Consider the following 14878-nt stretch of genomic DNA (forward strand, 5'->3'; position numbering starts at 1 on the left):
CTACACGATGTTTAAATGGAGTTTCTACAAAGTACGGGTCTGTAGGTGTAATAGACGTACAGTAAACATCAACCTGATTTAAATATGATATATGATCGGTACTTGTCTGTAGGTGTAATAGACGTACACGTATGATATATGATCGGTACTTGTCTGTAGGTGTAATAGACGTACACGTATGATATATGATCGGTACTTGTCTGTAGGTGTAATAGACATACACGTATGATATATGATCGGTACTTGTCTGTAGGTGTAATAGACGTACACGTATGATATATGATCGGTACTTGTCTGTAGGTGTAATAGACGTACACGTATGATATATGATCGGTACTTGTCTGTAGGTGTAATAGACGTACACGTATGATATATGATCGGTACTTGTCTGTAGGTGTAATAGACGTACACGTATGATATATGATCAGTACTTGTCTGTAGGTGTAATAGACGTACACGTATGATATATGATCGGTACTTGTCTGTAGGTGTAATAGACGTACACATATGATATATGATCGGTACTTGTGTGTAGGTGTAATAGACGTACACGTATGATGTATTATCGGTACTTGTGTGTATGTGTAATAGACGTACATGTATGATATATGATCGGTACTTGTCAGTAGGTGTAATAGACGTGCACGTATGATATATGATCAGTACTTGTCTGTATGTGTAATAGACGTGCACGTATGATATATGATCGGTACTTGTCTGTAGGTGTAATAGACGTACACGTATGATATATGATCAGTACTTGTCTGTAGGTGTAATAGACGTACACGTATGATATATGATCGGTACTTGTCTGTAGGTGTAATAGATATATTATACGTACACGTATAGATATATATGATCGGTACTTGTCTGTAGGTGTAATAGACGTACACGTATGATATATTATCGGTACTTGTCTGTAGGTGTAATAGACGTACACGTATGATATATGATCGGTACTTGTCTGTAGGTGTAATAGACATACACGTATGATATATGATCGGTACTTGTCTGTAGGTGTAATAGACGTACACGTATGATATATGATCGGTACTTGTCTGTAGGTGTAATAGACGTACACGTATGATATATGATCGGTACTTGTCTGTAGGTGTAATAGACGTACACATATGATATATGATCGGTACTTGTCTGTAGGTGTAATAGACGTACACATATGATATATGATCGGTACTTGTCTGTAGGTGTAATAGACATACACATATGATATATGATCGGTACTTGTCTGTAGGTGTAATAGACGTACACATATGATATATGATCAGTACTTGTCTGTAGGTGTAATAGACATACACGTATGATATATGATCGGTACTTGTCTGTAGGTGTAATAGACATACACATATGATATATGATCGGTACTTGTCTGTATGTGTAATAGACATACACGTATGATATATGATCGGTACTTGTCTGTAGGTGTAATAGACGTACACGTATGATATATGATCGGTACTTGTCTGTAGGTGTAATAGACGTACAGTAAACATGATATATGATCGGTACTTGTCTGTAGGTGTAATAGACGTACACGTATGATATATGATCGGTACTTGTCTGTAGGTGTAATAGACGTACACGTATGATATATGATCGGTACTTGTCTGTAGGTGTAATAGACGTACACGTATGATATATGATCGGTACTTGTCTGTAGGTGTAATAGACGTACACGTATGATATATGATCGGTACTTGTCTGTAGGTGTAATAGACGTACACGTATGATATATGATCGGTACTTGTCTGTAGGTGTAATAGACGTACACGTGTATGATATATGATCGGTACTTGTCTGTAGGTGTAATAGACGTACACGTATATGATATATGATCGGTACTTGTCTGTAGGTGTAATAGACGTACACGTATGATATATGATCGGTACTTGTCTGTATGTGTAATAGACATACACGTATGATATATGATCGGTACTTGTCTGTAGGTGTAATAGACATACATGTATGATATATAATCGGTACTTGTCTGTAGGTGTAATAGACGTACACGTATGATATATGATCGGTACTTGTCTGTAGGTGTAATAGACGTACACATATGATATATGATCGGTACTTGTCTGTAGGTGTAATAGACATACACGTATGATATATGATCGGTACTTGTCTGTAGGTGTAATAGACGTACACGTATGATATATGATCGGTACTTGTCTGTAGGTGTAATAGACGTACACGTATGATATATTATCGGTACTTGTCTGTAGGTGTAATAGACGTACACGTATGATATATGATTGGTACTTGTCAGTAGGTGTAATTAGACGTACACGTATGATATATGATCGGTACTTGTCTGTAGGTGTAATAGACGTACACGTAGGTGTAATATGATATATGATCGGTACTTGTCTGTAGGTGTAATAGACGTACACGTATGATATATGATCGGTACTTGTCTGTAGGTGTAATAGACGTACACGTATGATATATGATCGGTACTTGTCTGTAGGTGTAATAGACATACACGTATGATATATGATCGGTACTTGTCTGTAGGTGTAATAGACGTACACGTATGATATATGATCGGTACTTGTCTGTAGGTGTAATAGACGTACACGTATGATATATGATCGGTACTTGTCTGTAGGTGTAGAATACATGTATGATATATGATCGGTACTTGTCTGTAGGTGTAATAGACGTACACGTATGATATATGATCGGTACTTGTCTGTAGGTGTAATAGACGTACACGTATGATATAAATGATCGGTACTTGTCTGTAGGTGTAATAGACGTACACGTATGATATATGATCGGTACTTGTCTGTAGGTGTAATAGACGATTACACGTATGATATATCGATATATATCGGTACTTGTCTGTAGGTGTAATTAGACGTACATGTGATGATATATGATCGGTACTTGTCTGTATGTGTAATAGACATACACGTATGATATAGGACTTCGGTACTTGTCTGTAGGTGTAATAGACATACATGTATGATATATAATCGGTACTTGTCTGTAGGTGTAATAGACGTACACGTACTTGTCTGTATATATGATCGGTACTTGTCTGTAGGTGTAATAGACGTACAGTAATACATCATAGAAATACATGGTTTGGGAAAGGAAAATAGCTTCTGGTTACATCAAAAAATGAGCTGCTAGTCATTTCCACTGTTATAAATTTGAAATGGAAGTGTTGATTTTTAGGTCATCTGACTAAACTATTGTCATTGCAAAAACTTTTCTTCTCAATAACCGGAAGGCCCAGGGTACTCATATTTGGCCTGTAGGTTGCTGGGATGGAGGGCTACCAAGTTTGTTCAAATGAATGACCTTGACCTTCGTTCAAGGTCACAGGGGTCAAAAAGGCTAAAATCTTTAAATGACTTCTTCTCAAGAACCAGAAGGCCCAGGGTACTGATATTTAGCCTGTATGATGCTGGGATGAAGGGCTACCAAGTTTGTTCAAATAAATGACCTTGACCTTCATTCAAGGTCACAGGGGTCAAATAGGCTAAAATCCTTTAAACAACTTCTTGTGAATAACTAAGAGGCCTAGAGACCTGACATTAGGCCTGTGGCATGCTTGGATGAAGGGCTACCAAGTTTGTTCAAATAAATGACCTTGATCTTCATTCAAGGTCACGAGGCCCAAATAGGCTAAAATCTTTAAATGACTTCTTCTCAAGAACCAGAAGGCCCAGGGTACTGATATTGGGCCTGTGACATGCTGGAATGAAGGGTTACCAAGTTTGTTCAAATGAATGACCTTGATCTTCATTCAAGGTCACGGGGCTTTTGAATAGGCTTAAATCTTTAAATGACTTCTTCTCAAGAACCAGAAGGCCCAGGGTACTGATATTGGGCATGTAGCATGCTTGGATGAAGGGCTATAAAGTTTGTTCAAATGAATGACCTTAACCTTCATTCAAGGTCACAGGGTTCAAAAAGGCTAAAATCTTTAAATGACTTCTTCTCATTAACCAGAATGACCAGGGTACTGATATTTGGCCTGTAGGGTGCTGGGATGAAGGGCTACCAAGTTTGTTCAAATAAATGACCTTGACCTTCATTCAAGGTCACAGGGGTCAAATAGGCTAAAATCCTTAAAACAACTTCTTGTGAATAACTAAGAGGCCTAGAGACCTGATATTAGACCTGTGGCATGCTGGGATGAAGGGCTACCAAGTTTGTTCCAATGAATGACCTTGATCTTCATTCAAGGTCACGGGGGTCAAATAGGCTAAAATCTTTAAATGACTTCTTCTCAAGAACCAGAAGGCCCAGGATACTCATATTGGGCCTACAGCATGCTGGGATGAAGGGCTACCAAGTTTGTTCGAATGAAGGACCTTGACCTTCATATAAGGTCACAGGGGTCAAAAAGGCTAAAATCCTTTAAACAACTTCTTGTCAATAACTAAGAGGCCTAGAGACCTGATATTGGGCCTTTGACATGCTTGGATGAAGGGCTATCAAAAATTCGTTCAAATGAATGGCCTTGATCTTCATTCAAGGTCATGGGGGTCAAAAAGGCTAAAATCTTTAAACAACTTCTTTTCAAGACCCAGAAGGCACATGGTACTGATATTGGGCCTGTAGCATGCTGGGATGAAGGGCTACCAAGTTTGTTCAAATGAATGACCTTGACCTTTATTCAAGGTCACGGGGGTCATATAGGCTAAAATCTTTAAATGACTTCTTCTCAAGAACCAGAAGGCCAAGAGTACTGATATTGGGCATGCAGCATGCTTGGATGAAGGGCTATCAAGTTTATTCAAATGAATGACCTTGATCTTCATTTAAGGTCACGGGTGGCAAATAGACTAAAATCTTTAAATGACTTCTTCTCAAGGACCAGAAGGCCCAGGGCACTGATATTGAGCATGTAGCATGCTGGGATGAAGGACTACCAAGTTTGTTCAAATGAATTACCTTGACCTTCAATCAAGGTCACAGAGGTCAAATAGACTAAAGTCTTTAAACGACTATGTTGTATTGTACTATTAGTCAGATGACCGTTAAGGCCCATGGGCCTCTTGTTTATTATTAGGGACTGGAGAAGTACTTGATTTGACAAAGAGCTTTCCTAACAATACAGGATTAGACAGGTCTGCTTACTGTTGATTCTATCACAATAACACCATTATTGCTTTTAATTTCAATCAGATATCTTGTAATAACTCATTCACCTTTGAAGACGCATTTAGGCTCTTCTTAATTAAAGACTAGACCAGTCCATTATGGAATTTCAGGGGTGTGTTTTCTAAGGGTTGGTGACAAGAAGTAATTGGTACATATCTTTAGAGATCCTCATATTTTGACCAACGTTTGGCACCATTTGGTGTAAGAAATCATGACTAAAAATGAGCACCCAATATCGTTTTCAAGCACTTGACATTGTAACTGGTATAGGATGCCTAAGGTAGAGCATGATAGAACTCCCCCCAGGTTAAGAGGGTTTGGATTCAGATCCTTGGCTGACTTCTCCATTTACTTCTCACAGTGCATGTATATCTCATCTGAACAAGTAGAAAATCCTTACATGGAATCACTTACATATTGTAGTTATAGATAACTGTTCTGATACTTCAGGACAAAAAAGTACACTCTGGGATTTTCTGTACAACTTTACGATGAGATGAAATATCACATAAATATATAATATTACTGCTATTCAGTGTCCATATTAAAGGCACCAAGAGGTCAGTAATGGTATTATAAACCTGCTGGAGTAGAGGCGGATGATGGATGTCAGAGATGGCTTTCACTTGACTTGGTCAGCAAATATTTCTCTATTAAGGAAAATGACTTTACTGTTGGGGCAAGAAGACGGTGGTGGACACAATGATATATCGTTGTTAGTTTGGACTGAATCAATCCGATGATAAGGAGATCAGTGTGGTAATAATGAAGTGAAATAAACTCACTAAGTCGGTGAATGGGTGCGCCTAACTGGGGACGGAAACATGGTAAAAGCTTGTTGACAAACTAATCACAGATGTCCTGTGGTCAGCAAATGGATGTTAGGGAGTAGTGATAGACTGACCATTGTTAACTTATTGATAGCCTACTGGTCAGTAGAGAGTGGTAATAGGACCAGACTGACCATTGTAAACTCCTTAATAACCAATATTGGTACTGGACAGTATAGAGTTGTGTAAGGACCAACCAGACTGACCACTGTAAACTCCTTAATAACCAATATTCGTACTGGTCAGTATAGAATGATGTTAGGACCAGACTGACCACTGAAAGCTCCTTAATAACGAATATTGTTACTGGTCAGTATAGAGTGGTGTTAAGGACCAAGACTGACCACTGTAAACTGATGGCCACTGTAACTGGTCAGTATAGAGTGGTGTTAGGACCAGAATAACCAATATTGTTACTGGTCAGTATAGAATGATGTTAGGACCAGACTGACCACTGAAAGCTCCTTAATAACCAATATTGTTACTGGTCAGTATAGAGTGGTGTAAGGACCAGACTGACCACTGTAAACTCCTTGATAACCAATATTGTTACTGGTCAGTATAGAATGATGTTAGGACCAGACTGACCACTGAAAGCTCCTTAATAACGAATATTGTTACTGGTCAGTATAGAGTGGTGTAAGGACCAGACTGACCACTGTAAATTCCTTGATGGCCAGTATTGAAACTGGTCAGTATAGAGTGGTGTTAGGACCAGACTGACCACTAAAAACTCCTTAACAACCAATATTGTTACTGGTCAGTATAGACTGGTGTAAGGACCAGACTGACCACTGTAAACTCCTTAACCAATATTGTTACTGGTCAGTATAGAGTGGTGTAAGGACCAGACTGACCACTGTAAACTCCTTGATGTCCAGTATTGGTACTGGTCAGTATAGAGTGGTGTTAGAACAGAGTGACCACTGAAAACTCCTTAATAACCAATATTGGTACTGGTCAGTATAGATTGGTGTAAGGACCAGACTGACCATTGAAAATTCCTTAATAACCAATATTGTTACTGGTCAGTATAGAATGATGTTAGGACCAGACTGACCACTGAAAACTCCTTAATAACCAATATTGTTACTGGTCAGTATAGAGTGGTGTAAGGACCAGACTGACCACTGTAAACTCCTTGATGGCCAGTATTGAAACTGGTCAGTATAGAGTGGTGTTAGGACCAGACTGACCAATGAAAACTCCTTAATAACCAATATTGTTACTGGTCAGTATAGAATGGTGTTAGGACCAGACTGACCACTGAAAACTCCTTAATAACCAATATTGTTACTGGTCGGTATAGAGTGATTTTAGGGCCAGATTGACCACTGTAACCTCTTGATGGCCAGTATTGAAACTGGTCGGTATAGAGTGGTTCTAGGACCAGACTGACCATTGTAAACTTCTTAATTACCAATATTGGTACTGGTCAGTAATAGAGTGGTGTTAGGACCAGACTGACCACTGTAAACTCCTTGATGTCCAGTATTGCTACTGGTCAGTATAGAGTGGTGTTAGAACAGACTGACCACTGAAAACTCCTTAATAACCAATATTGGTACTGGTCAGTATAGAGTAGTGTTAGGACCAGACTGACCACTGTAAAACACCTTGATGGCCAGTATTGAAACTGGTCAGTATAGAGCGGTGTTAGGACCAGACTGACCACTGTTAACTCCTTAATAACCAATATTGTTACTGGTCAATATAGAGTGGTGTTAGGACCAGACTGACCAATGTAAACTCCTTAATAACCAATATTGTTACTGGTCAGTATAGAGTGGTGTTAGGACCAGACTGACCAGTGTAAAACACCTTGATGGCCAGTATTGGTTCTGGTCAGTAGTAGAGTGGTGTTCCGATACATACATAGTGCCATACTTTTGACTTGTTAACATGTAATTCATTAAACTTATCAAATTATTGGATATAGAAGACATTTGAACTTTTGAAAAATGAATTTCATATGATATAATTTATGAAGGAGTTTTTTGGTACGACTCTTATAGTGAAGATTATCAGCTAAGGGGATGTTCATTTGTCTTGGTCATATCAATGTCATATAATAATACGTTGGTCAAGGTAATTCACAACAGGTGGTTACACCTCGTTATCATCCAGGTGAAATTTACTGGATTAATTTATACATCATGGAATTGTGTAATTTTCTCCTAGACGGTTATGATCAAATTCACATTTTTATTTATAAACAAATTTTATTTTTATTCTTTTATTAATTTATAAAAACAGAGCGGAGGATTAACGCAGGCATATTGATGTATATGATAACAGGGTGCTGACAGCATTTCTACTAATACCATTTCCCTGTAGCGACTCCGTCAAGGCTTAAGTGTATCAGTAGGACCTGTGATCAGAACTAACAAACATTGTCAGATACAATACAAAGGCAATACTTCTCTGATTGACTGTGACTTCACGGATGTTGACACTTGATCAGCAAATAATGAACGGAAGTAACAATAAAATCAAACATGATAGCGTAATTGAAAAATCATGCTACAGAGAAAACATCCTGGACCTTGACTTGAAGTTACAGATAGTAGGGTAAAGAGGAAGCTGATATCTATATGATTGAGGTTACATGTTCAGTACTAAACAATAAGAGAGTTCTACATACCCAACATCATGGGTTTTCCTTGAGTACTCTGGGGGTCACATACCCAACCACATGGGTTTTCCTTGACCACTCTCGGGGTCACATACCTAACCACATGGGTTTTCCTTGAGTACTCTGGGGGTCACATACCCAACCACATGGGTTTTCCTTGACCACTCTCGGGGTCACATACCTAACCACATGGGTTTTCCTTGAGTACTCTGGGGGTCACATACCCAACCACATGGGTTTTCCTTGAGTACTCTGGGGGTCACATACCTAACCACATGGGTTTGCCTTGAGTAATCTGGGGGTCACATACCCAACCACATGGGTTTTCCTTGAGTACTCTGGGGGTCACATACCCAACCACATGGGTTTTCCTTGAGTACTCTGGGGGTCACATACCTAACCACATGGGTTTTCCTTGAGTACTCTGGGGGTCACATACCCAACCACATGGGTTTTCCTTGAGTACTCTGGGGTTCACCTACCTAACCACATGGGTTTTCCTTAATTGAGTACTATGGGGGTCACATACCTAACCACATGGGTTTTTCTTGAGTACTCTGGGGTTCACATACCCAACGACATGGGTTTTCCTTGAGTACTCTGGGGTTCACATACCTAACCACATGGGTTTTCCTTAATTGAGTACTCTGGGGGTCACATACCTAACCACATGGGTTTTCCTTAATTGAGTACTCTGGGGGGGGGGGGGGGGGGGTCACATACCTAACCACATGGGTTTTCCTTGAGTACTCAGGGGTTCACATACCTAACCACATGGATTTTCCTTGGGTACTCTGGGGTTCACATAACCAACTACATGGATTTTCCTTGAGTACTCTGGGGATCACATACCTAACCACATGGGTTTTCCTTGAGTACTCTGTAAGTCACATACCCAAACACATGGGTTTTCCTTGATTGACCCCAGGTCTTTACCCAAGTGACCCCTGGTCTTTACCCCAGTGGCCCCAGGTCTTTACCCCAGTGACCCAAGTTCTTTACCCCAGTGACCCCAGGTCTTTACCCCAGTGATCCCTGGTCTTTACCCCAGTGCCCTTTACCCCAGTGGTCTTTACCCCAGTGATCCCAGGTCTTTACCCCAGTGGCCCCAGGTCTTTACCCCAGTGATCCCAGGTCTTTACCCCAGTGGCTCCAGGTCTTTACCCCAGTGGGCCCAGATCTTAACCCCAGTGGGCCCAGGTCTTTACCCCAGTGGCCCCAGGTCTTTACCCCAGTGGCCCCTGGTCTTTACCCCAGTGGTCCCAGGTCTTTACCCCAGTGGCTCCAGGTCTTTACCCCAGTGGCCCCTGGTCTTTACCCCAGTGGTCCCAGGTCTTTACCCCAGTGGCTCCAGGTCTTTACTCCAGTGGCCCCTGGTCTTTACCCCAGTGACCCCTGGTCTTTACCCTAGTGGCTCTTTGTCTTTACCCCAGTGATCGAGCCCTGGTCTTTACCCCAGTGACCTCTGGTCTTTACCCGGTCTTTACCCCAGTGCCCCTGGTCTTTACCCAGTGCCCTTGGTCTTTACCCCAGTGATCCCGGGTCTTTACCCCCGTGACCCCTGGTCTTTACCCCAGTGGCCCCAGGTCTTTACCCCAGTGATCCCAGGTCTTTACCCCAGTGACCCCAGGTCTTTACCCCAGTGGCCCCTGGTCTTTACCCCAGTGACCCCAGGTCTTTACCCCAGTGACCCCAGGTGTTTACCCCAGTGATCCCAGGTCTTTACCCCAGTGGTCCCAGGTCTTTACCCCAGTGGCCCCTGGTCTTTACCCCAGTAGCCCCTGGTCTTTACCCCAGTGGCCCCGTCTTTACCCCAGTGGCCCCTGGTCTTTACCCCAGTAGCCCCTTGGTCTTTACCCCAGTGGCCCCTGGTCTTTACCCCAGTGATTCCAGGTCTTTACCTCAGTGACCCCAGGTCTTTACCCCAATGTTCCTAGGTCTTTACCCGAGTGATCCCAGGTCTTTACCCCAGTGGTTCCAGGTCTTTACCCGAGTGATCCCATGTCTTTACCCCAGTGGCCCCTGATCTCTACCCCAGTGACCCCTGGTCTTTACCCCAGTGATCCCGGTTCTTTACCCCAGTGATCACAGGTCTTTACCCCAGTGGTCCCAGGTCTTTACCCAAGTGGGCCCAGATCTTTACCTCTGTGATCCTTGGTCTTTATCCCAGTGATCCCAGGTCTTTACCCCAGTCGCCCCTGGTCTTTACCCCAGTGGCCCCAGGTCTTTACCCCAATGGCCCCTGATCTCTACCCCAGTGACCCCTGGTCTTTTCCCCAGTGATTCCAGGTCTTTACCCCAGTGGTCCCAGGTCTTTACCTCTGTGATCCTTGGTCTTTATCCCAGTGATCCCAGGTCTTTACCTCTGTGATCCTTGGTCTTTATCCCAGTGATCCCAGGTCTTTACCCCAGTGGCCCCTGATCTCTACCCCAGTGGGTCCCTGATCTTTACCTCTGTGATCCTTGGTCTTTATCCCAGTGATCCCAGGTCTTTACCCCAGTCGCCCCTGGTCTTTACCCCAGTGGCCCCAGAATATTACCAGAAAACAATAATACCCATCTTATTTCCTTTACATGTCATTATGTTAATATATTAATGTACAAATGTGTCCATGAATTCCCTTCCTTAACTAACTCAGGGTGGTTATGAGGAGTTGATATGTCAACCAGAATCTAATAATGTTGATTTTCCTTACTTTGATACCGAGATCACATGGTACTCTAGAGACTTATGTGCCGGTGTGATTCTTGCATTGATTTTTGAGAACATGTCACACTGATTTAATCTCAATAACAAGGATTTTCTTTAAACAATATCTCACTTTACAGAATCTAATTGAAAAATATTGATCTAGTTAACTTTGTATAAAAGGTATCTGTCTGATAGTTGATGTTTAATGTGTGATTCCTTGTTAGGGGAGTAATATTTGTCACGAATGTTTTCTAAACCATTTGCTAAAATAACTTTCAATTTATAATCATCTCCTCAGTTTAAGTAGTTAGCACTGATATACATACACACTGGTGAGGACGGTCCAAGGTCGTTTGGTGTGACATTTACCTCACCTGTCAATACATACTACTCCTTACTACTCCTTAAATATAGAATCAAAACGATATGTATTCTGACATGATATTGTTGTCTTGTCATGTTGTCTTAGACATTGCCATGTTGCTTTGTCAAACATTGTTGTTGTCCTGTCTTGTTGTCTGGACATTGCCATGTTGCTTTGTCAAACATTGTTGTTGTCCTGTCATGTTGTCTGGACATTGCCATGTTGCTCTGTCAAACATTGTTGTTGTCCTGTCTTGTTGTCTGGACATTGCCATGTTGCTTTGTCAAACATTGTTGTTGTCCTGTCTTGTTGTCTGGACATTGCCATGTTGCTCTGTCAAACATTGTTGTTGTCCTGTCATGTTGTCTGGACATTGCCATGTTGCTCTGTCAAACATTGTTGTTGTCCTGTCTTGTTGTCTGGACATTGCCATGTTGCTCTGTCAAACATTGTTGTTGTCCTGTCTTGGACGTTGTGATATTGGTGTAGAGGGTGTGTATGACATGTTTTAGCTAGCCACCAGCTACCACCAGAGTATCTGAGTTACCATGGCAGTACTACTAATTATAAATCCTTACTGCCTCTACTCATTGGCTAAATTTACATTTGAAATGGATTTTAATTAATAAATATGTTTAGAGTGAACACCAGTAGAATGCACATAAAGTGTTAACAATGTTTGTTAAGTCACATCACATCCTGTCCTCTTTCAATTTGATATGGAACTAATATAGAGAGAATTTTATATGCCCTCTGCAAGAAAGTTAAGGGGGGTATACTGGAATTGGGATGTCCGTCTGTCTGTCTGTCCGCCTGTCTGTCTGTCTGTCTGTCTGTCTGTCTGTCTGTAGAAAGACCTTTGTCAGCCAAACTCCTCTTAATCTATTTGACAGATTTTGATAAACTTTGGTACACAGACCTCTGACATAAAGGGGAGTTGAGTAAACTATGTAGGGTTCTGCAATATCCCCTTTTAATGGAGTTATTACTACATTTGTGTAGCAGGGGGTATTAGTCGTCCACTCTGGTGACAGTTCTAGTTTTCACTGAATTTGGATGTAACTATATAAATTTTACCGATGGTCTTTGTCTTTTTGCCTCTGGTCAAATTTAAGGTGTGGTATGGGTTGGTGGTCAAATTTAAGGTGTGGTATGGGTTGGTGGTCAAATTTAAGGTGTGGTATGGGTTGATGGTCAAATGGGTTGGTGGTCAAATTTAAGGTGTGGTATGGGTTGGTGGTCAAATTTAAGGTGTGGTATGGGTTGGTGGTCAAATTTAAGGTGTGGTATGGGTTGGTGGTCAAATTTAAGGTGTGGTATGGGTTGGTGGTCAAATTTAAGGTGTGGTATGGGTTGGTGGTCAAATTTTAGGTGTGGTTCAAATTTAAGGTGTGGTATGGGTTGGTGGTCAAATTTAAGGTGTGGTATGGGTTGGTGGTCAAATTTAAGGTGTGGTATGGGTTGGTGGTCAAATTTAAGGTGTGTATGGTTGGTGGTCAAATTTAAGGTGTGGTATGGGTTGGTGGTCAAATTTAAGGTGTGGTATGGTTGGTGGTCAAATTTAAGGTGTGGTATGGGCTGGTATACTAGTTCTGTTGATGTGACAACTGTAGTAGGCAACCTGGGAATAGTAGTCTGAAGATTTGGTCGGCATGTAGGTGTCAAGGATGATCCTAATTTAGGAGAGATTGGCGGGAGTGTTTGTTACATCTCTAAAATTATGTAATGAATATCGTCTGAATAATGCATAGTAATACATATTAAACTTTCCCATTGTTCTTAGGATGATTGTACATGTAGTTTCAGTGTAATATATATATTTCTGGGTAGGTTCCATTGCCGCTATGAAAACCAGAGCTAAAATTAGAAAAGGCATTACATTAAAGAAAAAATAGAAGTTTTTGATATTGATTTTTTTAGATAATTCTGCTGTTTGAATGATTGAGGTGTGTTTCTTGTATTTGTTCTACAGATTGTGAAGTGAAGTCTTCAATTACAAACAAATCAGGATATCCAGGAGAAAGGGAAAAAACGGAGATAGAAGCTTTTAAGGTAGGTCATGCTGTGAGTGACGTGTTTGCTTTGATGAGAGAATATCATTCCAGGTCTGATGATGGGCTTCATATTGCACATCCTATATGGTTGTCTGAATCAGGCCTTAATGATGTGTTACTGTCTGGTAACGCTGCTCCCGCGGAATATCCTTGTTTTTGCGATCAAAAGACAATGACTGTTAGAGAAGGTGCCGAAAGGACAATGATTAACTACCTGTATATAGCAGTCACATGGTTAGGATAAAAACCTGTCTAGACAAGACAATGATTAATTACCTGTATATAGCAGTCACATTGTTAGGATAAAAACCTGTCTAGACAGGACAATGATGAACTACCTGAATATAGCAGTCACATGGTTAGGATAAAAACCTGTCTAAACAAGACAATGATTAACTACCTGTATATAGCAGTCACATGGTTAGGATAAAAACCTGTCTAAACAAGACAATGATTAACTACCTGTATATAGCAGTCACATGGTTAGGATAAAAACCTGTCTAGACAGGACAATGATTAACTACCTGAATATAGCAGTCACATGGTTAGGATAAAACCTGTCTAGAAAGGACAATGATTAACTGCCTGTATATAGCAGTCACATGGTTAGGATAAAAACCTGTCTAGACAGGACAATGATTAACTAACTGTATATAGCAGTCACATGGTTAGGATAAAAGCCTGTCTGGACAGGACATTGATTAACTACCTGTATATAGCAGTCACATGGTTAGGATAAAAACCTGTCTAGACAGGACAATGATTAACTAACTGTATATAGCAGTCACATGGTTAGGATAAAAACCTGTCTAGACAGGACAATGATTAACTTACCTGTATATAGCAGTCACATGGTTAGGATAAAAACCTGTCTAGACAGGACAATGATTAACTACCTGTATATAGCAGTCACATGGTTAGGATAAAAACCTGTCTAGACAGGACAATGATTCACTACCTGTATATAGCAGTCACATGGTTAGGATAAAAACCTGTCTAGACAGGACAATGATTAACTACCTGTATATAGCAGTCACATGGTTAGGATAAAACTTGTCTAGACAGGGCAATGATTAACTACCTGTATATAGCAGTCACATGGTTAGGATAAAAACCTGTCTAGACAGGACCAAGATTAACTACCTGTATATAGCAGTC

At 40.8% G+C, this 14878-nt stretch overlaps 2 protein-coding genes across 2 annotated transcripts in view; both read left to right on the top strand.

Moving 5' to 3' along the window:
• Nucleotides 1-14878, top strand: part of LOC138304940 (general transcription factor 3C polypeptide 1-like) — a 363966-nt gene that overhangs the window by 72077 nt on the left and 277011 nt on the right. The gene's annotated exons all lie outside the window — the stretch shown is intronic.
• Nucleotides 1-14878, top strand: part of LOC138304941 (FMRFamide receptor-like) — a 312390-nt gene that overhangs the window by 56709 nt on the left and 240803 nt on the right. The window contains exon 3 of the mRNA XM_069245357.1: nucleotides 13639-13718. The gene's annotated coding sequence lies outside the window, so the exon portion shown is untranslated. The remainder of the gene's footprint in view (nucleotides 1-13638; nucleotides 13719-14878) is intronic.

The sequence above is a fragment of the Argopecten irradians genome, chromosome 12 (assembly GCF_041381155.1).
Source record: "Argopecten irradians isolate NY chromosome 12, Ai_NY, whole genome shotgun sequence".
In the NCBI taxonomy this organism is placed as follows: Eukaryota; Metazoa; Mollusca; class Bivalvia; order Pectinida; family Pectinidae; genus Argopecten; species Argopecten irradians.